Below are 27,133 nucleotides of genomic sequence, written 5' to 3'. Positions count from 1 at the left end.
TTCATTCTCTAAGTAGCCACACATAAATTCTAATCTGTGCTCTAACGACCAGTTGGGAGGAAAAGAATGAGAGAATTGATGGAGCCATGCTTGTGGATGAATGTCGTTGCCAGAATTCTTAAATGTTTTGAATTTACGTGTAGTAATGAACAGCTTATAGTCAAAATCATCATGTCGGCGAGTCGCATGTCGGTCATTGTTACATCGTTTCGGCGGTTCCATCTCAAAATTCGGTGTGCCTTGCCAATTTCTTTCATAATTTCCGAAGTGTCCTGTGTTATTATTTTGTGGTTGTTCCATATTTCTAAGACCCTCTTCCCGTGTTGGAGCGCGAGTGTCCTCTGAAATATGTAATTTTTGTATTACTTGTGCCAACTGATTTTGTACTTCCTGGATTTCTCTTTTGTGTTGCGTATTAATTTGATTCTGATTTTGTTTGAATTTCTTAATTTGTTCATACTCCTCTGTGTCAGTGATGGCTACAGGTGTTGTGTCATTCAGATCATCATCTACCTTTGTAGATAAGTTAGTGAACTGATCTGAAAGTTCGGCTACTTTATCCGTTAGTGAAATTATTTCCTCTGTGTGTTTTTCTGAACCAAGTTTCAGAGTGTCCATTTGTGTTGAAATCGTATCTACTGTGTCATTTAAGTTTTCCTGAGTTTTTGCAAGTTGCATAACCGAATCGGTAGATGCAACTGAGTCAATTTTAGCTTGCAAGGTGTCGTGATTTTCATGAACAATAATTTGCAGTTCTTTTATGGCTGCTTCGTGATTCTGTAATGCATTTTCATGCCGCGAAAAAATAGGTTGGAAATGCTCACAAATTTGTGTTTTTACGTCATTACAGACTTTTTGACATTACGATTCGATTTTATGTAACTCAGTAGTTAAATCTTCACGTGTTTGTTCAAGTGTGGTGTCTAATTTTTGAAGATTTTGTTCCATTGCGTCTAACTGTTGCTGTGTTTGTTTCTGGCGTTGTTCCATTGTGTCTAACGTTTGAAGCTTTTGCTGTGTTTGTCTCTGGTGGTGTTCCATTGTGTCTAACTTTTGAAGATTTTGTTCCATTGTGTCTAACTTTCGAAGCTTTTGCTGTGTTTGTCTCTGATTTTGTTCCATTTGTTGCATTAGCTGTAATAACAGTGCATTAGTGTCTGGAATCTGTTCCTCTACGCTATTCGGCAGTGCATTTGCTCCGGCAACATTCACATTTTGATAAGCAGAAAATGTGTCTTGACTTATTTGAGAAAACGGTGAGGACGCAAAACATGAATCTACAGTATTTGCAAAATTGTGTCCTGTCATTTCGGATTCCTGAGGCGAGCTGTTGCCGATCGATCGATCGATAATGCTTCCCTGTTCACTAATTGTTTCACTGCCTACGCCATTGTTTGCCGCCCGCTCCATTTCCCTATGCACAATTACCAAATTACTATGTTGAACATTAGTTAATTCATTACACGGTGGCGCTAACACACTGCTTTCGTCTTCACTGTCATTTCTCAGTTTACTTTGGAGCCTAGTATTACGTTTTTCACACGCCATTATTGTCACAATATTTCACACAACACAGATAAGCACAATTTGAAGAGCAAAATAACAAAACACATTAACATAGCATTGAAAATAATATCTAGTTAACTGCAAGCGCAGCTTCAAAATACTTGGTGCAAATCTACATGCATGCCACAACAACAATGAAAGACTGCAACTACAAAGGAGATTCTCTCTACAATTACGCGCTAGCAATAAACAATAGCTACACTAATTACACAAACTACAAGAAAAAAATCAGAAGATACCAGTGAGGTCTCCTGTCAGGGTCGCCATATGAAACGTCCCCTTTGAACAATTATGCATGACTGTGCTTAAACTGACAAACAATATTTTTTTTAGCGCAACGCAATCTGACTTCCAAAAATCCCTACAAAAGAATGGCCCTGACTAACATTAACCTATACGTTTCACAAATCACTTACCTCACAAAAATGTTCGTTACTCGAACTACTGCAATACAGCGAGCGCTACTGCTGTCAGCTAAATAAAAGATTCAAACTACGGAAGGCACTAACTACTGATAGGCATAGTTAGCAAATGAAAGATTTTAATAGAGAACAAACAATGTATTTACCTTAATAGTCATAATATATATAGCAGTTCATGACATCCAGTCTTACAAATTTCAAAACTCCGCCATCTCTCTCCCCACATCCACCACTGCTGGCGGCTCACCTCCAACTGCGCAACGCTATGCGCTGTTCACATCCAGCTGCCCATCACTACAATGGCGAGTATTACAACAATGCAAAGCAGCCACAGACTGCACACAGCACAGCCAGTGATTTTCATACAGAGCGCTACGTGGCGTTACCAATAAGAAAACATAAACAGCCTACTTACAATGTCTCTTTCATCTACTCAGAAGATGTATGTGCAGAAGACACTGTATCGGAGCTGTAGAAAGTAGAGATGGGCAAAACTGTTCTTTTCAGAGATTGGATCAGAACTGTTCACTCCCTGAAATGAATTAGCTCTTTTTCATGACTCACCACTCATTTACAATAGAAAATAAATGGAAGGCACATTGCCCTTTAAACTTGGTTTATTCCAGTACTACACCTGTATTTTGATCTTATTTGATCCTATTTTGAAGTAACACAGATAATGAGTAAGAATTTTGTATTGTTTATTGAAATTTCCACGATATGACAAAGTTTTTGATTATTGATTTATTTTGCACTATCGTGGTTTTTTGGGTGATCGGAAAATGTTGTAACTTGAGATTTACATTAACAATATATTTGGCTATAATGTATTAAAATTTCATTAACCTCATACAAATACATCGCAAGCCATATATTTTTAAAGTGAACGTTTCCTTCCGAAGACGCCTAAAATCGCAAAATCCGTAGCAGAATAAGAAAAAAATATATAAATTTGACTGTAAAACGAAAGTGCTGCATATAGCCTTACGCAGAATAAAACAAGGAAAATATTGGTGTATCACATTTTGCGATACGTTTATCGGTTCGCTCGTAATTAAAGCGTATTTTCGAGTGTCCATAATAAAAATCCTATGGTAAGAGGAGTCATCAGCAACCTAATCTAATCAGTTTAAACAAATAAAAATAAAATAAAAACGATTGATGTATACATAACATAATAATGTAATATACATAGCGGTATTACTACGAAGAACAATATCCAGTGGGGACGAACTCCGATGCAGAGGCGCTGAGTTGAGCAGGTCGAGCCGCGAGCTGTATTGCTGCATGAGCTGAGACCGCAGAGACCAGAGTGACACCTGAGTCGCTTTGCTCAACGCTCTGGCTAGAGTCGAGACGGTGGGGTGAGCGTTGAGCGGGCGAGTTCCGAGGGTGGGGGGAGCTCACCCGCTCGGAGCCAAATCGTCCGTTCCCTTGCGAGCAGGTTTTTGCAAGTAGTTCCTATGTTATCCGCTAGGTGGCTCTCTGTCCTGTTGCTCGCATCAACTGCCCAGAGGGCAGGACGTGCGACTGAAACGATCGCCGACAGAGTGCGATGCGAAGTTAAGCTGCGCCAGACACTGCACGCGGCAGACGACGCACAGAGATGGCACGGCATATGTGAAACACAAAATCCAATGGGGCACTGCACAATGCAGGCAGCCAAGGTAGAAGCAGGGCAGAGGCCGGCGCTGGCTGTGTTGTGTGGCGTGCAGTGTGCTCTGGCCAGCAGACGCGCTGCTGATATGCTCCGTCTCTCTCTCTCTCTCTCTCTCTCTGCCGTGGGAAACATTTGGAGCTACCGTTCTTTTTTTCTGAATCACTGATTGTTCACTCCTTTGAAAGATTCAACTCTATGAATTAGTTCAAGAGCGGATCCCCCCATCTCTAGTAGAAAGTGCATGGGCTGGCGATTTAAGTAGAGAAGCAAAGTATGTACACAGATTTCTATGGTGATGTTCAGAGCACATTTCTTATATGCTTAGGAAGTTGAATAAAAAATGGAGTTTGAACATTAACTGTGCGAAGATGGAATATCCATGTTGTGGAAAGGAGGGAAGTAACTTGGACATTGACGGGCATCAGACTGAAGTGTGTCTGAAGAGTTTAAGCATCTGAATAGTATCCTATCACGTGATGGAAGATGTGACAGAGATGAAACTTCCTGGCAGATTAAAACTGTGTGCCGGACAGAGACTCGAACTCGGGACCTCGAGTTCGAGTCTCTGTCCAGCACAGAGTTTTAATCTGCCAGGAAGTTTGATATCACCGCACACACTGCTGCAGAGTGAAAATCTCATTCTGGAAACATCCCCCAGGCTGTGGCTAAGTCATGTCTCCGCAATATCCTTTCTTCCAGGAGTGCTAGTTCTGCAAGGTATGCAGGAGAACTTCTGTGAAATTTGGAAGGTAGGAGACGCGGTACTGGCGGAATTAAAGCTGTGAGGACGGATCGTGAGTCGCGCTTGGGTAGCTCAGTTAGCAGAGCACTTGCCTGCGAAAGGCAAAGGTCCCGAGTTCGAGTCTCTGTCCGGCACACAGTTTTAATCTGTCAGGAAGTTTCATATCAGCGCGCACTCCGCTGCAGACCGAAAATCTCATTCTGTGACAGAGATTTCCAACGATGGATCTGGCAGGGAAGGACGGCTATCCAAAATTAGACCCTGTACTTTGGTCCTCGAAAATGACTTTAAAAGTTAAAATACGATATACAAATTCATCGTAAACGAGTAACATGTTACGGGGTTGAATGTTCGGAATCCACAGAAAGAAATAAGGAGAGACTCAGAGCTGTAGATATGGACCACTTGAAGAGAACGTGTAGAATTTCTAGACGTACCTGCGTGGGAAATGAGGAAATAAGAAAAATGACGCAGGCCCATTATACACTACCTGGAAAAAAGTACACCCTTTAAGATGTTTCCAAATCACTCAAGATTCATTGTTGCAACCGTGTATACGAGTACATGAAAAGATTATATTTACACATCAATAGTACAAGCGGTTCTGAGCACCACGTGTCGACCCATGATGAAACGCCCTTATTGGTTCAAATGGCTCTGAGCACTATGGGACTTAACTTCTGAGGTCATCAGTCCCCTAGACTTAGAACTATTTAAACCTAACTAACCCAAGGACATCACACACATCCATGCCCGAGGCAGGATTCGAACCTGCGACTGTAGCGGTCGCACGGATCCAGACAGAAGCGCCTAGAATCGGTCGGCCACCCCGGCCGGCAAACGCCCTTATTATTACGCGGTGTAGCCTCCACAGGCGGCAGTGGAGGCGCTGACTCTAACAAAAAAATGGCTCTGAGCACTATGGGACTCAACATCTTAGGTCATAAGTCCCCTAGAACTTAGAACTACTTAAACCTAACTAACCTAAGGACATCACACACACCCATGCCCGAGGCAGGATTTGAACCTGCGACCGTAGCAGTCCCGCGGTTCCGGACTGCAGCGCCAGAACCGCTAGACCACCGCGGCCGGCGCTGACTCTAACATACAGTCCATCGTACAGATGACGAATACTGTCTTGGGATACGTCATTCTACACCTGCTCGATCGGTTCACGTAGTTCTGTAAGAGTTGTTAGCTGACGAATCGCACGAGTAACTTCTCGTCCCATCGTATCCCACATGTACTCGATTACAGACAAGTTCGGGGATCGTTCTGGCCAAGGAAGTTGTTGCTCGTCTTGCAGAGCACATTGAGTTTCACGGGTAGTGTGTTTGGGCGGGCGTTATCCTGTTAGAACAAAACATCACCTTCCTGTTGCAAGAACGGCAAAAGAACAGGTCTAACAACATTTGGCACGTACTGAGCGCTGGTTAGCTTACCCTCCAGAAGCACCACATGCGAACGACAGTTGTTGCTTATATCACCTCATACCGTAAGATCTGGGTGGAGCCATTTTGTCTTGGACGAATGCGCTCTAGGAGACAGCACTCAACCAGGTCTACGTCGTATGCCCAAACGACGATCACTTGCGTGCAAGCCGAATCCGCTTTCATCACTGAAGACTACTCCGCGCCATTCATTCTTCCAAGTGATCCTTTGATGGTCTGGTGGCACCAGTCGAGCAGTGTCCGTCGATGCTGTGGCGTGAGTGGAAGACTTTCTAGAGGTGTGCAAGTCTGTAATCCCATTACTGACAACCAATACGCAACAGTTGGTGTTGACATGTCTGGGCTCACAATCCTTTTTATCTGCGCTGTGGTAGTTGTACGATATGCCACTGCTGCCCATACATTATGACGATCCTGGCGGGCGTTTGTGCTGCGTGGACGTCCAGAAACTCGTCTACTGGTGTGAGAATGTTCACGTGGCCACTGATACCGGCATCATTGCACAAGTGACGCAGCACGTCCAACTTGTGCAGCAGTCCTCCGAACGGACTACCCGCCGTTCGGATGGCCACAATTTGACCGCTTTCAAACTCTCTCAGTTGGCTGTTGTCCGCTTGCTACAAACGTTTGCAGCACACTGAGCCTTCTGGCTGTGAGCATTCCTTATTAAACGGTAGACAACGTTGAGACAGTTATCAGTACATCTACTACCCCCAGGTGGCAAATACCGTCATCCGATCAAAATCGACCCTTTCCAGATTTACTAATTTTTTTCCGACAGTGAATAGAAGAAAGGAAACTAGAATGGTTAGAGCATGTCAAAAGAATAGATGAAGGCGAATAACCAAAGAGAGCACTTTCAAGTCAGTCTCTTGAAAGAAGAAAAACAGAAACACGACGAGAAGAATGCCGAAGGGATACCCAAGAAGCGATGGAGAGAAGAGGAACAGAAGGGAATAAGGAGCAATGGCAAGATCGAGGCGTTTGGCGGCAGAAGTGCGGGATGCGACCACAGCTGTAGGATTTCCGCAACTAGAAGAGACAACCATCCTGTTCCAGATTTCATCCGATTTACAATTTGTTTAAATACAGGCACTATCTGTGCCAAATACCATGGTTGAGCCAAAATATGATTGTCAACAACCTTTACGTCTTGGAGTAATGAAAGGCCTCTATCAGCATATTCCTTCAGTTTCCTCGTAACCAATCCTAAAATCTTTCTCTAATTGCTTGCTGCCATTTTTGAGGGTCGCTGCACACGTCGATACCCCGTGTTTTATGCCCCTCATTCTCCTGAAATCCACTATAGTTGGTTAATCTTATGCCCTTTCCTAACATAAGATTACTGGCCCCGTGAATATTAAGTTTAGCACATGATACATCGCTGAAATTTTCCACTATTTTTATAACTTTCGTCAGATTTTCTTCGTCCTTTACTGCTACTCTGACATCATCTGCGTAAGCTTTACATGTAAAATCTATGTTGTTGTTTTTGTGATCTTCAGTCCTGAGACTGGTTTGATGCAGCTCTCCATGCTACCCTATCCTGTGCAAGCTTCTTCATCTCCCAGTACCTACGCAGCCTATATCCTTCTGAATCTGCTTAGTGTATTCATCTCTTGGTCTCCCTCTACGATTTTTACCCTCCACGCTGCCCTCCAATGCTAAATTTGTGATCCCTTGATGCCTCAGGACATGTCCTACCAGCCGATCCCTTCTTCTTGTCAAGTTGTGCCACAAACTTCTCTTCTCCCCAATCCTATTCAATACCTCCTCATTAGTTATGTGATCTACCCATCTAATCTTCAGCATTCTTCTGTAGCATCACATTTCGAAAGCTTCTATTCTTTTCTTGTCTGAACTATTTATCGTCCACGTTTCACTTCCATACATGGCTACACTCCATACAAACACTTTCAGAAACGACTTCCTGACACTTAAATCTATACTCGATGTTAACAAATTTCTTTTCTTCAGAAACGCTTTCCTTGCCATTGCCAGTCTACATTTTATATCCTCTCTACTTCGACCATCATCAGTTATTTTACTCCCTAAATAGCAAAACTCCTTTATTACTTTAAGTATCTCATTTCCTAATCTAATTCCCTCAGCATCACCCAACTTAATTCGACTACATTCCATTATCCTCGTTTTGCTTTTGTTGATGTTCATCTTATACCCTCCTTTCAAGACACTGTCCATTCCGTTCAACTGCTCTTCCAAGTCCTTTGCTGTCTCTGACAGAATTACAATGTCATCAGCGAACCTCAAAGTTTTTATTTCTTCTCCATGGATTTTAATACCTACTCCGAGCTTTTCTTTTGTTTTCTTTATTGCTTGCTCAACTCCCTTCCCAACCACTGCTTCCCTTTCATGCCCCTCGACTCATAACTGTCATCTGATTTCTGTACAAATTGTAAATAGCCTTTCGCTCGCTGTATTTTACCCCTGCCACCTTCAGAATTTGAAAGAGAGTATTCCAGTCAACATTGTCAAAAGCTTTCTCTAAGTCTACAAACGCTAGAAACGTAGGTTTGCCTTTTCTTAATCTTTCTTCTAAGATAAGTCGTAGGGTCAGTATTGCCTCAAGTGTTCCCACATTTCTACGGAATCCAAACTGATCTTCCCCGAGGTCAGCTTCTACCAGTTTTTCCATTCGTCTGTAAAGAATTCGCGTTAGTATTTTGCTGCACTCGCTTAAATTGTGTACGTTGCCCGTATCAAGATTTTATAATCAGTTGCTGCGTGTAGTGTAGGTTTCCTGGGAACAGTGCTTGTCCAGTTGTCTGATATGATTTTTTTCTTCACGTGATTCAATTTAATCTTCAGTGCTCCACATAACATTTCATTATAAGAGTTCAAAAGGGAGATGGGTTCGAACTGAGATAAATGTTTGTCGTCGTCGTATTGGGATTAGCACAACTTTAGTCCTTCTTTAAAATATCACAGCATGTCGTGGTTTGTCCAGATAAGTTCATGACATGGGTGATATGCCGTGTTATCGTCTCCCAAAATTTCGTATAAAATTCGACGGGTATTTCACCTCAGCACTGTGACTCCCCTCCTTATTTTCGTCTTATTGATTGAAGAGTCTCTTCCTCCGTGGAGGGGCTGCTTAGTGACCGATTACGATTAACTGCGTCGAGTTTGCTCGTTGAACGTCTCAAAAGATCAAAAGCGTCCTTACTATCGGTAATATCATCTGCATGTACTTCTTTTAACATACTTTTGCGCTCTGTTACTAACTTTCCTTCCTCAGTTTGTATTTCTTTTACTATCTGTTGATACCTCCTTTTTGTGTCCTAATAGATGGTGCAAGGATATTTGTTCTCACTCATCCTCGTTTATTACTTTGGCTGTTAAGACCATCCAGCTGTTGCGTTTTCTTACTTGAAAGTTTAGTCTTAACTTTATTAATACTTTGTCTCTCACATTATTAGTCTGTATATCAGACATATAATTCATGGCTTGAAAAGCGTATTAAAAACTTCCTAATCCTCGGGTTTGCCAGTTTTGCCCACCAGACCAGTGGATTATGATACTTCGACACTTTTTTTGTACAAGTCCGCCTTATGTAGTTAAATTATGTTCTAATTCTCTGATCAATAGTATACTGACATTTAGCTTCCACGTACATCTTGTGGATTTGATCTGCTGTAATAGCAGCTTGATATGAGAGTCTGCCATTTGACAGCAGTGCTCAAAGAAGGCGAGAGTAGCAATGTTTTGAAGGGCCCTGTTACATAAATTCTAACCAGCCTGCTTGCTGATCCATTTGTTACTTAGACATAAGTCGGTAACGATGCTTTTCTTGGTTTTCACGTGTCATGGATCCCAGTGAGCGTCTTTATGACGGCTGAAACTTTGAAGTTTGGAAGTGTTAAGTTTGGATATTGATCAGTAACATTTAAAACGCAACTGAAATTATTACCTAACATAGTTTTCTGTGGGCTTTTATTTATTTATATTTTTTATTTATTTTGGCACCTCAGCAGGTCGTACAGGCATCATCATAACATAAAAAGATTAACACGTTGAAGAGCATGGTATACGTTAGATTTATACTTTTCATATCATCATAGACATAAATGTACAGTATAATCATATTAGAGAAATTGACTTGCTCTTCCAAGAAAAAGGCATATAAAAGACGAAGTCTTTGAAGCAGACCAGTGCAGTGACACATATCGGCAAACAGCAACCGATGGTGATCAGACGTTGTAGGGGGTGGCTTGTAGCGTTATTTCTGTTCCTTCAGCCAAAAAAAGATATTGTCATCCTCTTCGTCACCAAAGTCGCACAGTGGGGATTCGACCAGACCAATACGATGTAGATGCTGTCTGTAACAACCATTGTTGAATGTATGACGCCTTATATAGTGTTCGTGATCTTCTGGAGCATCGATTTTTCTAGTGCCAGAAGTTCGGAATCAGCAAAGGCTTCATATTGCCATTTTATTTGGAGGTCTTTTCCATTATATGCTCCACTTCTCTCTGATTGTTGATTTAATAACGTTTCAATGATTCCACGTGTCCCCTCGCTCCATCATACAAGCTGCTTGGGCTAGCTTGCCCACTGTTTCATTTCCAGGTGTGCCATAGAGTACATTACCCAACACGTGGAAACTTCCTGCTTCCTATTTGTGATCTGCAATATCAGATTCTTGATGTAATACGCTATTGGATGGTTTACTTTTCCGCTTTGCTGGTGTCTTAATAGTTCCAGCGGTGATCTGGAACTCAGAACCTAAGTGCTTCTCGGCGCACTCAAGGGCTCGAAGGGTAGCCAGAAGCTCCGCTGCCGCAAACGTGAGTTCCTTAGGGAGCTCGAATTTCATTCCAATACGACATCTGCGATCCCAGTAAGTAAAACCACATTCATCTTCATTCTTCTAAGCGTTGGTGTAGATGAATCTTGCGTTGCTATGTTTGGAGGAGTCCTCTGTCAAAATGCAGTTATTTGAATAACCACAAAGTCCAGCTCAAAGACAACTTGTGGTTCCAGTATACTGGTTCTTTTGTCTGTTTCAAAGCACAGTAATCGTTATGTAGACACGCTTCGTTCGAGAAATCGACTAGTATACGTACCTACGAGGTGCGACAAAAAAAATATTGCTTACCGTTTTAGTCAAGTTTAGTGTTGTCTACTTCAGAGTAGTTCCCTTCTGATTGCACACACTTTTTCCAGCGCTTCTGCCATTGATGGTAACATTTCTGGAACTCATCTTCTGTAATATCCTCCAAGACCCTCGTCACAACTTTTTCGACATCATGTTTTGTTGAAAATTGTGTCCCTTGACCGCCATTTTGACTCTTGGAAATAGAAAAAAGTCGCTTGGAGCGATATCTGGTGAATAAGATGGCTATGGTAGTACTGAAATTTGTTTTGAGGTTAAAATTTGCTGTACTGACAAAGCAGTATGGGATGGCGCATTATCGTGATGCAGAATCCAATTATCAGGAATGTTGGCACGGACACGAAGAACTCTTTTACGAAGTCTTTCTAAAATTTCTTTGTAGTAGCATTGGTTAACTGTATGTCCAGGTGGCACCCACACTTTATTAACAATTCCCTTGGAATGAAAGAAGCACACAAGCATGCATTTCACTTTTGACTTTGACATGCGAGTTTTTTTCGGTCTGGGTGATCCCTTTGAGCACCATTGCCAACTTTGGCGTTTTGTCTCTGGATCGTACTGAAAAAAACAACTTTCATCACCAGTGATAACATGGCTCAACAATTCTGGATTGATTTCCGTTTGCTCTAACAGATCGACTGCCACATTTTTCCGTGTTTCTCGCTGTTGTGGTGTGAGATTTTTGGGGACCATTTTTGCCCAAATCTTTCTCATACCAAGATCTTCGATTATTATTAGACGAACCGTTTCTCGACTGATGTCCAGTTCCTCTGCAATCATTTTCACGAATAAACTTCGATCAGATCGTACGAGTTCACGCACCCTGGCCAAGTTGACATCCACCCGTGAGGTTGATGGTCGTCCACTGCGGTCTTCATCTTCAATATTCGTTCTGCCTTCACTAAACATTTTATGCCAACGAAAAACTGGAGCTCTTGACATAACCTCCTCTCCAAAAGCCTTCTAAAGCTTACCGTAAGTTGTCGTCGCGTTTTCACCCAATTTAACGCAAAAAGGAATGGCATACCGTTGCGCAATAATATGCGGTTCCATTTCCGTGACGAGATACACAAACGCGTGTTAACTTATTACAGTACAACTCACGACTGAGCAGTTGCATCGATGTTGTGCCGCTTGGACTAAAAGCAGCTTATAGACCAAGGTCAAGGACATACGTGCCTACGCAAGCCTGCAGGGCTGCCACATCTTATAAAGAAAATCAGTCTCATTACTTTATTGACTCACCTCGTACGAGTATATGGGGCAACAAGGTGAGAAAGACTTTTATTTAGCCAGTATGTGGACGTGAATCACTGCCGTATCGATATGTAATATCTCAAATTGTGCGAACTGTTACTGTTTGAGTTCAAATCTCCCATTCAAGTATTGGCGACGTAGATGTAAGAGAGACCCATTTACTTCAACTCAACGAGCATTAGTCGATATGCACTGGATTGCACCCAAGCATTTCTTAAGTGGCTTGTACTCACATCTGTCTAATCGTCAGACAAGCGTCCAGAGCTGACCTAAAAAAAGATGCATGGACGTACCAAACCACATCCGTTCGCTAGTTCGCACCCATGACAGCTCGCAGTATATTAGCAAACTTAGTTTGCGACAGGTTCTGTAATATATGTCTTCCACCGATGTTTGTGGTCGATGTAGAGCCAAGATAGTTGACTACTGTCCTGACTGGTAGTCTGTGTAGCCCAAGCTTCAGAGTCTCTGTGGGATGAAGTGTCTGGTGAGGAGTAGATCCGAAAACTTTCCACCTACTTTTGTACTCTAGACATATTTTGATCCATCCTCTGCAAGCCAACAGGAAGGTGTCACCAGCAAAATATATACACAGGCCATCAGCATACTGTAAAGCTGATACATTTTGTGGCAAAGCTATTGTGTAGGTCCAACATAAATAAACTGAAAAGTAGGGGCGAGATAATTGATCCCTGGGGCAGCCCTATGCTTGTCATCCTTGGCCTCGCAGAGCCATTTCTACTTCGTACTGCCAATGATCGACGGGAAAAAAAAGTGGATAACTGCTCGCGAAGATACCGGGAATATTCTGCCTCCGTATTTTGGCAGCCAGCATAAGTAAGCTGACACTATCGTACGTTTTGTTTCTGTTGCTGTTCTGTTTCTGTTGATAATTTTTAAGTGTTTCGTCCGCGCCATTTCTCCTCTGAAAACCAAAATTTGTTTTGGGAAACAAGTTGTGAACATCCTTTCCTGCACTTTCTGCACACAGTTTAGGAGCGTTATTGACCTGTACGAGGTTGCTTCATTAGGTGGTTTACTGTCTTCCTATCGGCACTATTCGCGATCCTCGCTTTCTGCGTTAAGGAAGAGAGCATGGGGTAATGTATATTGCCAGTTGCTGCGGCACTCATTTTCCCATATAAAAGTACTCTTTGTTCGTCAACAGTCAGGCGCGGTTCTCACTGAAGCGATACGATATGCAATTTGATACGCGTTGCTACTCGGGATGAGACACAGAAGCAACCCGCGTTGGTGGAGCGCATAGAAACATAGTGGAATCGACATTACTGGTTCACGCTGGGACGACAGCGATACAACGCCAATACGTAAGCTGTCGCCTCACGCAGCACGTAGTGCTGGTTGCTCGATGCAACTTGTGTCGTACGATGCGTAATGTTTGTTGGAAGTTGCTAAGTACTGTCATTCTCAAATGGTTCAAACGGCTCTGAGCAGTATGGGACTTAAGATCTGAGGTCATCAGTCCCCTAGACTTAGAACTACTTAAACCTAACTAACCTAAGGACATCACACACATCCATGCCCGAGGCAGGATTCGAACCTGCGACTGTAGCGGTCGCGCGGCTCCAGACTGAAGCGCCTAGATCCGCTCGGTCACAACGGCCGGCCATCCTCAAATAAATGCATGTAGTTTGGATAGTATGCATGCCGTGAGACCCACTGCCTCAATACGTATAAACAGTTTCTAACTTAAGCACTCCGTCTTCAGGCTACAAGTGGCCCATCGGGAACATTCGACCGCCGTGTCATCCTCAGCTGAGGATGCGGATAGGAGGAGCGTGTTGTCAGCACACCGCACTCCCGGTCGTTATGATGGTTTTCTTTGACCGGGGCCGCTACTATTCGGTCTAGTAACTCCTTAATTGGCATCAAGAGGCTGAGTGCACCCCGAAAAATGGCAACAGTGCATGGCTGCCCAAAGGGTCACCCATCCAAGTGCTGGCCACGCCCGACAGCGCTTAACTTCGGTGATCTGACGGGAACCGGTGTATCCACTGCGGCAAGACCGTTGCCTTTCTAACTTAAGGCGAGGTTCCTATTCAAATGAGCAAAAAGTAGGCAAAGTTTGGAAATTTTTTGAGACGTTGAAAAGGCATACGAAGGATCTGTTTTGGACTATGATTGATCGTACTGTGAACTTTATTTCAGATTTTCTATACAAAAGCAAAAAAAAACAAAATGACGCCCGTAATTATGATTCGATCAAGGGCCTGCGAGTCTGAAGTACGCAGATTGTGTGCAGTGTAGTCCCTCTGGAGTTATCTGAAATAAAAAAAGGATAACATCAGTCGACACTACATTAAATTTATGGGAGCTTATGTCTAACCACAATGAAATAACCTTAAATTTAATGATATGGTGCAAACTCGAACTTTTGAGTTCGATTATTGAGGGTTTGTTTCACTCTTTATAAAAGGTTGTTAGTATTAACAAATTTGATATATTTTAGGCATAACCACCCAAAAAAGTGTTTACAAGGTGTACAACTTTGCTTCCGCCGTTTTTCCCCAACATTTGAGGCTTTAATGAAACAAATTGGTTACACATGTATCGTTGTTGTGGTCTTGAGTCCTGAGACTGGTTTGATGCAGCTCTCCATGCTACCCTATCCTGTGCAAGCTTCTTTATCTCCCAGTACCTACTGCAACCTACATCCTTCTGAAACTGCTTAGTGTATTCATCTCTTGGTCTCCCTCTACGATTTTTACCCTGCACGCTGCCCTCCAATACTAAATTGGTGATCCCTTGATGCCTCAGAACATGTCCTACCAATCGGTCCCTTCTTCTTGTCAAGTTGTGCCACAAACTCCTCTTCTCCCCAATTCTGTTCAATACCTCCTCATTAGTTATGTGATCTACCCATCTAATCTTCAGCATTCTTCTGTAGCGCCACATTTCGAAAGCTTCTATTCTCTTCTTGTCTAAACTATTTATCGTCCATGTTTCACTTCCATACATGGCTACACTCCATACGTATACTTTCAGAAACGACTTCCTGACGCTTAATCTATACTCGATGTTAACAAATTTCTCTTCTTCAGAAACGCTTTCCTTGCCATTGCCAGTCTACATTTTATATCTTCTTTACTTCGCCCATCATCAGTTATTTTGCTCCCCAAATTGCAAAACTCCTTTACTACTTTAAGTGTCTCATTTCCTAATCTAATTCCATCAGCATCACCCAACTTAATTCGACTACATTCCATTATCCTCGTTTTGCTTTTGTTGATGTTCATCTTATATCATCCTTTCAGGACACTGTCCATACCGTTCAACTGCTCTTCCAAGTCCTTCGCTGTCTCTGACAGAATTACAATGTCATCGGCGAACCTCAAAGTTTTTATTACTTCTCCATGGATATTAATACGTACCCCGAAATTTTCTTTTGTTTCCTTTACTGCTTGCTCAATATACAGATTGAATAACATCGTGGAGAGGCTACAACCCTGTCTCACTCCCTTCCCAACCACTTCTTCCCTTTCATGCCCCTCGACTCATATAACCGCCATCTGCTTTCTGTACAAATTGTAAATAGCCTTTCGCTCCCTGTATTTTACCCCTGCCACCTTTAGAATTTGAAAGCGAGTATTCCAGTCAAAAGCTTTCTCTAAGTCTAAAAATGCTAGAAACGTGGGTTTGCCTTTCCTTAATCTTTCTTCTAAGATAAGTCGTAGGGTCAGTATTACCTCAGGTGTTCCAATATTTCTACGGAATCCAAACTGATCTTCCCCGAGGTCGGCTTCTACCAGTATTTCTATTCGTCTGTAAAGAATTCGTGATAGTATTTTGCAGCTGTGACTTATTAAACGGATAGTTCGGTAATTTTCACATCTGTCAACACCTGCTTTCTTTGGGATTGGAATTATCTTATTCTTCTTGACGTCTGAGGGTATTTCGCCAGTCTCATACATCTTGCTCACCAGATGGTAGAGCCGGCCGCAGTGGTCTCGCGCTTCTAGGCGCGCAGTCCGGAACCGTGCGACTGCTACGGTCGCAGGTTCGAATCCTGCCTCGGGCATGGATGTGTGTGATGTCCTTAGGTTAGTTAGGTTTAAGTAGTTCTAAGTTCTAGGGGACTTATGACCACAGCAGTTGAGTCCCATAGTGCTCAGAGCCATTTGAACCAGATGGTAGAGTTTTCTCAGGACTGGCTCTCCCAAGGCCGTCAGTAGTTCTAATGGAATGTTGTCTACTTATGGGGCCTTGTTTCGACTCAGGTCTTTCAGTGCTCTGTCAAACTCTTCGCGCAGTATCATATCTCCCATTTCATCTGCGTCTACATTCTCTTCCATTTCCATAATATTGTCCTCAAGTACATCGCCCTTGTATAGACCCTCTATATACTCCTTCCACCTTTCTGCTTTCCCTTCTTTGCTTAGAACTGGGTTTCCATCTGAGCTCTTGATATTCATGCAAGTGGTTCTCTTTTCTCCAAAGGTCTCTTTAATTTTTCTGTAGGCGGTATCTATCTGACCCCTCATGAGATAAGCCTCTACGTCCTTACATTTGTCCTCTAGCCATGCCTGCTTAGCCATTTTGCACTTCCTGTCGATCTCATTTTTGAGACGTTTGGATTCTTTTTTGCCTGCTTCATTTACTGCATTTTTATATTTTCTCCTTTCATCAATTAAATTCAATATTTCTTCTGTTACCCAAGGAGTAACGACCTCAACGATACAGATAGCCGTACTGTAGGTGCAACCACAACGGAGGGGTATCTGTTGAGAGGCCAGACAAACGTGTGGTTCCTGAAGAGGGGCAGCAGCCTTTTCAGTAGTTGCAGGGGCAACAGTCTGGATGATTGACTGATCTGGCCTTGTAACATTAACCAAAACGGCCTTGCTGTTGTGGTACTGCGAACGGCTGAAAGCAAGGGGAAACTACAGCCGTAATTTTTCCCGAGGGCATGCAGCTTTACTGTATGGTTAAATGATGATGGCGTCCTCTTGGGTAAAATATTCCTGAGGTAAAATAGTCCCCCATTCGGATCTCCTGGCGGGGACTACTCAAGAGGACATCGTTTTCAGGAGAAAGAAAACAGGCATTCTACGGTTCGGAGCGTGGAGTGTCAGATCCCTTAATTGGGCAGGTAGGTTAGAAAATTTAGAAAGGGAAATGGATAGGTTAAAGTTAGATATAGTGGGGATTAGTGAAGTTCGGTGGCAGGAGGAACAAGACTTCTGGTCAGGTGAATACATGGTTATAAATACAAAATCAAATAGGGGTAATTCAAGAGTAGGTTTAATAATGAATAAAAAAATAGGAGTGTGGGTAAGCTACTACAAACAGCATAGTGAACGTATTATAGTGGCCAAGATAGACACGAAGCCCATGCCTACTACAGTAGTACAAGTTTATATGCCAACTAGCTCTACAGATGACGAAGAAATTGAAGAAATGTATAATGAGATAAAAGAAATTATTCAGGTAGTGAATGGAGACGAAAATTTAATAGTCATGGGTGACTGGAATTCGACAGTAGGAAAAGGGAGAGAAGGAAACATAGTAGGTGAATATGGATTGGGGCTAAGAAATGAAAGAGGAAGCCGTCTGTTAGAATTTTGCACAGAGCATAACTTAATCATAGCTAACACTTGGTTCAAGAATCATAAAAGAAGGTTGTATACCTGGAAGAATCCTGGAGATACTAATAGGTATCAGATAGATTATATAATGGTAAGACAGAGATTTAGGAACCAGGTTTTAAATTGTAGGACATTTCCAGGGGCAGATGTGGACTCTGACCACAATCTATTGGTTATGAACTGTAGATTAAAACTGAAGAAATTACAAAAAGGTGGAAATTTAAGGAGATGGGACCTGGATAAACTGACTAAACCAGAGGTTGTACAGAGTTTCAGGGAGAGCATAAAGGAACAATTGACAGGAACGGAGGAAAGAAATACAGTAGAAGAAGAATGGGTAGCTCTGAGGGGTGAAGTAGTGAAGGCAGCAGAGGATCAAGTAGGTAAAAAGACGAGGGCAAGTAGAAATACTTGGGTAACATAAGAAATACTGAATTTAATTGATGAAAGGAGAAAATACAAAAATGCGGTAAATGAAGCAGGCAAAAAGGAACACAAACGTCTCAAAAATGAGATCGACAGGAAGTGCAAAATGGCTATGCAGGCATGGCTAGAGGACAAATATAAGGATGTGGAGGCTTATATCACTAGGGGTAAGATAGATACAGCCTACAGGAAAATTAAAGAGACCTTTGGAGAAAAGAGAGCCACTTGTATGAATATCAAGAGCACGGATGGAAACCCAGTTCTAAGCAAAGAGGGGAAAGCAGGAAGGTGGAAGGAGTATACAGAGGGTCTATACAAGGGCGATGTACTTGCGGACAATATTATGGAAATGGAAGAGGATGCAGATGAAGATGAAATGGGAGATACGATACTGCGTTAAGATTTTGACAGAGCACTGAAAGACCTGAGTCGAAACAAGGCCCCGGGAGTAGACAACATTCCATTAGAACTACTGACGGCCTTGGGAGAGCCAGTCAGAGACAAAACTCTTCCACCTGGTGAGCAAGATGTACGAGACAGGCGAAATACCCTCAGACTTCCAGAAGAATATAATAATTCCAATCCCAAAGAAAGCAGGTGTTGACAGATGTGAAAATTACCGAACTATCAGTTTAATAAGTCACAGCTGCAAAATACTAACACGAATTATTTACAAGCGAATAGAAAAACTGATAGAAGCCGACCTCGGGGAAGATCAGTTTGGATTCCGTAGAAGTGTTGGAACACGTGAGGCAATACTAACCTTAAGACTTATCTTAGAAGAATGATTAAGGAAAGGCAAACCTACGTTTCTAGCATTTGTAGACTTAGAGAAAGCTTTTGACAATGTTGACTGGAATACTCTCTTTCAAATTCTAAAGCGGGCAGGGGTAAAATACAGCGAGCGAAAGGCTATTTACAATTTGTACAGAAAGCAGATGGTAGTTATATGAGTCGAGGGGCATGAAAGGGAAGAAGTGGTTGGGAAGGGAGTGAGACAGGTTTGTAGCCTGTCCCCGATGTTATTCAATATGTATATTGAGCAAGCAGTAAAGGAAACAAAAGAACAATTTGTAGTAGGTATTAAAATCCAGGGAGAAGAAATAAAAACTTTGAGGTTCGCCGATGACATTGTAATTCTGTCAGAGACAGCAAAGGACTTGGAAGAACAGTTGAATGGAATGGACAGTGTCTTGAAAGGAGGATATAAGATAAACATCAACAAAAGCAATACAAGAATAATGGAATGTAGTCGAATTAAGTCGGGTGATGCTGAGGGAATTAGATTAGGAAATGAGACACTTAAAGTAGTAAAGGAGTTTTGCTATTTGGGGAGCAAAATAACTGATGATGGTCGAAGTAGAGAGGATATAAAATGTAGACTGGCAATGGTAAGGAAAGCGTTTCTGAAGAAGAGAAATTTGTTAACATCGAGTATAGATTTAAGTGTCAGGAAGTCGTTTCTGAAAGTATTTGTATGGAGTGTAGCCATGTGTGGTAGTGAAACATGGACAATAAATACACTCCTGGAAATGGAAAAAAGAACACATTGACACCGGTGTGTCAGACCCACCATACTTGCTCCGGACACTGCGAGAGGGCTGTACAAGCAATGATCACACGCACGGCACAGCGGACACACCAGGAACCGCGTTGTTGGCCGTCGAATGGCGCTAGCTGCGCGCATTTGTGCACCGCCGCCGTCTGTGTCAGCCAGTTTGCCGTGGCATACGGAGCTCCATCGCAGTCTTTAACACTGGTAGCATGCCGCGACAGCGTGGACGTGAACCGTATGTGCAGTTGACGGACTTTGAGCGAGGGCGTATAGTGGGCATGCGGGAGGCCGGGTGGACGTACCGCCGAATTGCTCAACACGTGGGGCGTGAGGTCTCCACAGTACATCGATGTTGTCGCCAGTGGTCGGCGGAAGGTGCACGTGCCCGTCGACCTGGGACCGGACCGCAGCGACGCACGGATGCACGCCAAGACCGTAGGATCCTACGCAGTGCCGTAGGGGACCACACCGCCACTTCCCAGCAAATTAGGGACACTGTTGCTCCTGGGGTATCGGCGAGGACCATTCGCAACCGTCTCCATGAAGCTGGGCTACGGTCCCGCACACCGTTAGGCCGTCTTCCGCTCACGCCCCAACATCGTGCAGCCCGCCTCCAGTGGTGTCGCGACAGGCGTGAATGGAGGGACGAATGGAGACGTGTCGTCTTCAGCGATGAGAGTCGCTTCTGCCTTGGTGCCAATGATGGTCGTATGCGTGTTTGGCGCCGTGCAGGTGAGCGCCACAATCAGGACTGCATACGACCGAGGCACACACGGCCAACACCCGGCATCATGGTGTGGGGAGCGATCTCCTACACTGGCCGTACACCACTGGTGATCGTCGAGGGGACACTGAATAGTGCACGGTACATCCAAACCGTCATCGAACCCATCGTTCTACCATTCCTAGACCGGCAAGGGAACTTGCTGTTCCAACAGGACAATGCACGTCCGCATGTATCCCGTGCCACCCAACGTGCTCTAGAAGGTGTAAGTCAACTACCCTGGCCAGCAAGATCTCCGGATCTGTCCCCCATTGAGCATGTTTGGGACTGGATGAAGCGTCGTCTCACGCGGTCTGCACGTCCAGCACGAACGCTGGTCCAACTGAGGCGCCAGGTGGAAATGGCATGGCAAGCCGTTCCACAGGACTACATCCAGCATCTCTACGATCGTCTCCGTGGGAGAATAGCAGCCTGCATTGCTGCGAAAGGTGGATATACACTGTACTAGTGCCGACATTGTGCATGCTCTGTTGCCTGTGTCTATGTGCCTGTGGTTCTGTCAGTGTGATCATGTGATGTATCTGACCCCAGGAATGTGTCAATAAAGTTTCCCCTTCCTGGGACAATGAATTCACGGTGTTCTTATTTCAATTTCCAGGAGTGTAGTTTGGACAAGAAGAGAATAGAAGCTTTCGAAGTGTGGTGCTACAGAAGAATGTTGAAGATTAGGTGGGTAGATCACGGAACTAATGAGGAGGTATTGAATAGGATTGGGGAGAAGAGAAGTTTGTGGCACAACTTGACAAGAAGAAGGGATCGGCTGGTAGGGCATGTCCTGAGGCGTCAAGGAATCACAAATTTAGCATTGGAGGGCAGCGTGGAGGGTAAAAATCGTAGAGGGAGACCAAGAGATGAATACACTAAGCAGATTCAGAAGGATCTAGGTTGCAGTAGGTACTGGGAGATGAAGGAGCTTGCACAGGATAGATTAGCATGGAGAGCTGCATCAAACCATTCTCAGGACTGAAGACCACAACAACAACAACCCAAGGAGTTCTACTAGCCCTCGTCTTTTTACCTACTTGATCCTCTGCTGCCTTCACTACTCCATCCCTCAGACCTACCCATTCTTCTTCTACTGTATTTCTTTCCCCCATTCCTGTCAATTGTTCCCTTATGCTCTCCCTGAAACTCCGTACAACCTCTGGTTTAGTCATTTTATCCAGATCCTATCTCCTTAAATTTCCACCTTTTTGCAGTTTCTTCAGTTTTAATCTACAGTTCATAACCAATAGATTGTGGTCAGTATTTTCCATCGCTGGCCACCACTTTCTCCCAGCTTTCGGGCAGTGTACGAATTCCGCGTCGAAAAAATTGTTCATCTTTTGAAGCGATCCACGATTCGATCCTATTTGTGACTTCTTCATGAGATAGGTAGTGTTGATCAGCCAGGCCACGCGGCATTGATCTAAACAGGTGATAGTCAGAGGGAGCAATGTCTGGAGAATACGGCGGGTGGGGTAGGACGTCCCGTTTTAACGTTTCCAAGTACGTTTTGACCTCTTTTGCAACGTGGGGTCGAGCAGCCTTGCCGTGCTGCAAAATCACTTTATCTTGCCTCTCGCTGTATTGCAGCTGTTTGTCTTGTAATGCTCTGCTCAGACGCATTAATTACGTTCGATAACGAGCATCTGTGATTGTCTTACTTGGTTTTAACACCTCATAGTACACGACGCCGAGCTTGTCCCATGAAATGCAGAGCATGATCTTCGAGCCGTGAATATTCGGTTTGGCCGTCGGCGCTGAAGCATGGCCGGGATATCCCCAAGATTTTTTGCGTTTAGGGTTATCGTAATGAACCAATTTTTCGTCCTCGGTCCGCAGTGCGATGCAGAAATACCTTCCGTTTTTGCCTCTGACGCAACTGTTCACAAACACACAAACCCTGTTCAACGTCTCTTGGTTTCAGCTCACACGGGACCCAAGTTCCTTCTTTCTGAATCATGCCCATAGCCTTGAGACGGTTTGAAATGGCTTGCTGTGGCACTCCCACTAGTCGTGCCAATTCTTCTTGAGTTTGACGTGAGTCTTCACTTAGCAATGTCTCTACTTTGCATCTTCGAAAACATTCTCTCTTCCACCAGTATGCCGGTCTACGACGTTAAAATCACCGTTCTTGAAGCGTTAAAACCACTCACGTCACGTTCTTTCACTAATAGCGTCCTTACCATACGTACTTGACAGCATTGTATGAGACTCAGCTGCTGTTTTCTTCGTCAAACAGTAACACCTCCTGCAAATGACGAGAATTAGGCTCGTAAACTGACATTTTCAATCAAGAACAAGTTCATCATACAGACACAAATCGACTATGTTTCTATGAGGTTATGTTGACCGAGATCCAAGCTAACTGCCTGACGTCTGCGATCTGTTTCTTTCGACCGCTACTTACCGTTGTCGCCACCTATCGCCAAAACGGCGGAAGCAAAGTTATACGCTTTGTGCTTTTCGGGGTCAATGGTAGAAGTTCATAGATTGCATCGTTTTTATTTTATGTTGCACGCAGTTTGTAAAAATCCTGTTTAAAGTTTAGGGAAAACTTCAGTTTCTATTATTAGTTCAATTTACATGAACTAGTTCTTGTTACATAGTTTTGATGTTGCCGAACACGAATCTGAAGTTACGTTTTCAAAATTAAAACTAACCTATCCCACATGGCGGACCCAAAATTACGTTTTCACCAATTTTAAACAAAATTTAACCCAAAAATTGTTTTCGTTACTTATGTTTAGTCTGCGATTCCAGGACCATTTATGTGCACTTCCTCCAACTCGAAATGTACCTGGAGAGCTATTCCCTCGTTCTTCTTGGCTAGAAAAGCCGCTCTGGATGAGCTGGATGTGCTGCGTTCGGCAGCCTGCGCACGTTGTTCGTCAGCTTTTTCGGTGAATATGTTTGCATGCATACTGCAATATAAATCATTCTGTGAACGTGCGTCACGGCATGACAAGTTTTCCACTTGAGCCCAGCGTCTCCGGCTGAGAGCGTCACACGGCGGTAATGACACTGCTTCGAATAATGGTCTGTAGAAACTTTTGTAACGAACGGACAAAAAAACCGGTTGTTCCCAACATTCTAGACACACAAAACTTTCAAAAATACAATTACAGAGAAATCGAATTTTCGAGGATTTTGAATGAGAACCTGGTCTAAGTGTTGAACTTTTAACGTTATACATCTTAATGAGTAGATTATGAATGCGTATTAAATTTTTAAATTACGTCAATAAATATATGAATACTGTAAATCAAACTTATGTTGCCCCTGGAATTCGTTATATAATCAATCTGCAATTGGGATTATAAGCCCGTGTGCTCGTTTTAGTTGTTTTGCTCGTTCATTCCTTATACAGAGATTCTTATGACGTTGTACTCCTTTTTTGACGTCACTTCAGTCCAAACTCTTGCTGTTAACCCAAGCCGTGCTGGGAAATGGATTTCGACCGATACCGATCGGCTATTAGCGATTACTTATAAATGCAGCTTCAGTGTTATAGAATGCCATTCAGTGGTGTCATTCAAATTTATCGGAGCTGTGGAACAGAATCGACAGAAAATACACACTAAGAAAAAAAAAACGACGCACCACGAAGGAAATATCCGAATGGGACGGAAATCGCTAAATGTGCTGTAAATCGCTAAATGTGCTGTACATGCACAGACAAACATGTTAAACACTTTCAGGAAAATTCGATTATTTCATTTTACTAAGGTTTAAAACTCCTCTTCTCGTTCTTTCGTGTTTGCGATTTGAAAACTGGGTTATTATGGGAATCAGCCTTATGAAAACATAATTAGCTTATTTTTATATTTCCCCAGACATGTTTTCGACACCAATGTGTCGTCTTCTGTGGGTTGAATTCTTATTTTCTGTAAAGGATAATATCACATTTGTAATAATTAAACTACTGTAGGCCTAAGAAATACAATATTTGAAATTTTCTTCCTTTTCTTTGGACACTAACCTTAAAATTACATCGCTAATTGAACTGTATTATTAAACATCGATTTTAGTGGTCGTTTTCGTCGTTTTTTTGACAGCATGTCATCTGCAAACTAGCCATGAAGAAAAATTATTGCCTATTTCTGATGGAAAGAGGGGTGGGGAGAGTACCAAGAAAACGGAAGTTCTTTTTTTCTGTTGTGTTTTTTGTAGGGAGTCACCTTTGTATAGTTCATTGGTGTTCCAAACAGTATTTTGTTGCACAGTGTTGTATTTTCATTGAAGACTCACTTTCTCTGTGTTATTGCTTGTTGTATGTGGTAGTGCTCCTCTATTGTCAGTTTTTGATAGAGACTGTTGCTTTCTCTGAGGATCTTAAGATCAGTCTCCATGTTTTTTTGGTGGTGGTTTTCTCGTATTAGATGGTCTGCAAAAGTGGAGTGTGTACTATCACTTCTTAGGGCTCTGAGGTGTTCGGAGTACATTGTTTTGAAATTTTTGCATGTTTGGCCTATGTAGGCCGACTAGCATGAACCGCAGGTTAACTGATACATTCCAGCTTTGGAGAATTTGTCTGCAGAGGTGCCCTTAGATCTTACATTCTTCTGTACTGTGTTATTTGTGCGGAATGATATTGATAGCCCTTGTTTCTTCAGTATGTTTCCAACCCTGTGTACGTTGTTTTTTGCTGTATGTTAGTGTGTGCCACACTGAACTCTTTGTAGGGTGTTCCTGGTATCCTGTGTTTGTCTGGAGCTTGCGTTCGTGGTTCTCTGTTGTGGCTGGTGATTTGTTGACGGTTTGTTCTCTTTTAATTTGTGTTTTAATTCTGTTGTTCAGTTTGTTTATCATTTGTGTGTTGTACCCATTCTCTCTGTGCATTGTATTTAGTTCCTGTGTGTAGTTGAGTTTGTCCAGTGAAGTTCTGTTGAGCCTGTGTAGCATGTACCTGGATCTTAAGAATTTATGTGCTTGTGGGTGGTTGGAGTTGATGTGAATGGTTGTATTTGTGGCTGTAAGCTTCCTGAAAATTCAAAAATTATGTTTGTTGTTGATTCCATGTTTGGTAATGTGTAAGAAATTAAGTTTCATTTCCTGTTCTGTCTCAATGGTGAATTTTATTTTTGGGTCAACTGTATTTATGTCACTGTGTAATTGTTTTATTCGGGTATGTGTTTCATCAACCATGCAAATGATGTCATCTACATATCAGTACCAGTATATAATCTTGTACTGGTTTGGATGTATGATTACACTGAATATTTTGCTTACATTGTGGTTTAGAAAATGTTTGCAATCAGACCACTGATGGGTGAGCCCATTGATAGGCCATCTTTTTGCAGATAGAACTCTTTATTGAAAGTGAAGTAGTTTTGTTCTGTTATAATCTTTAGGGTGGCTTCTATTTCATCTATGTGTGTACTTGTTATGTCCTCTTGATATTGCAGCTGGTTTTTAACAAAGCTGATTGTTTCTTCTACTGGCACATTTGTGTACATGGATGTGATGTCAAAAGATAACAGGGTTGCTGTTGGTGGTATGTTTATATCTTTTACCTTTTCTACCAGTTCACTGGTATTTTTTAGGTTTCTTTTGTCTGTGAAAGTGTATAATTTCTGTAGTAATGTATCATTGAGTAACTTGATAATGTTGATCTGTTCTATAAATTCTTCTGTTTTGTTGATGTACTCTGCCTCTTTCATCAGTACCAGTGTGTTCCCTTTGTCTGCTCTGGTGGTGAATGCATTGTGATATTGGAGTTTTTTGTTCAGTTTTGTATTTATATTTTGCTCTGTTGTTTTTGTTTTTGAGACGATGTGTGTCTTTTTCTCCTTCTCTCTTCTGCTACAAGTTCCCGTGTCAAGTTGGCATTGAAATGTGGGTTCTCCAACTTTTCTTCTTGCTTTATTATGTATTTTGTTTCTGTGTTCAGGTTTTCTACGATTTTCCAGACCATCTAATACAAGAAAACCACCACCCAAAAAGCATGGAGACTGATCTTAAGATTCTCAGAGAAAGCTCACAGTAGAGGAGAACTACCACATACAAAAGGCAATAATACAGGAAAAGAGAGTCCTCAATGAAAATACAACACTGTACAACAAAATACTATTTGGAACACACTCTCTCTCTCTCTCTCTCTCTCTCTCTCACACACACAAACACACACACACACACACACACACACACACACACACACACATACACACACATTCAAAATCAGCGCCATAACACATACATGACCAAAGATGAACAAGTGAGCAACGCCAATAACATAACACATCTCACTGAGTGTATTTCCAGAAGCGACTTCAGATCACATTTCGCCACATTTTGAGTAAGTGTGTGTGAGGTGAAGTAGTGAGTGGAAATTTACGAAGAACTGAGTGAAAGCAATGCACTAACTAGTTGATTGAGACACCAACCAGGGACACGAAACAGGACGGAAAATGTAAGCACAGAAACGTACATAACCTCTAACCTCGAAACAGCTCTCCACAAATACGCAATATTTTTTTTCGTGGCTAGTTTACAGGTGACATGCTGTCAAAAAAATGACGAAAATGACCACTAAAATCGATGTT

The 27,133-nt window shown here is 42.6% G+C and overlaps 2 protein-coding genes and 1 pseudogene across 2 annotated transcripts in view; 2 read left to right on the top strand and 1 right to left on the bottom strand.

The window, feature by feature from the left end:
• Nucleotides 1–27,133, top strand: part of LOC126238404 (translation initiation factor IF-2-like) — a 234,864-nt gene that overhangs the window by 53,455 nt on the left and 154,276 nt on the right. The window lies entirely within an intron of this gene.
• Nucleotides 1–27,133, top strand: part of LOC126238564 (WAS/WASL-interacting protein family member 3-like) — an 87,777-nt gene that overhangs the window by 16,143 nt on the left and 44,501 nt on the right. The gene's annotated exons all lie outside the window — the stretch shown is intronic.
• On the bottom strand, nucleotides 14,152–14,269 carry LOC126205821 (5S ribosomal RNA; annotated as a pseudogene).

The sequence above is a fragment of the Schistocerca nitens genome, chromosome 1 (assembly GCF_023898315.1).
Source record: "Schistocerca nitens isolate TAMUIC-IGC-003100 chromosome 1, iqSchNite1.1, whole genome shotgun sequence".
Taxonomy (NCBI): Eukaryota; Metazoa; Arthropoda; class Insecta; order Orthoptera; family Acrididae; genus Schistocerca; species Schistocerca nitens.
The sequence above is the reverse complement of the archived record's forward strand: the minus strand, read 5'-3'. Positions and strand labels throughout refer to the sequence as shown.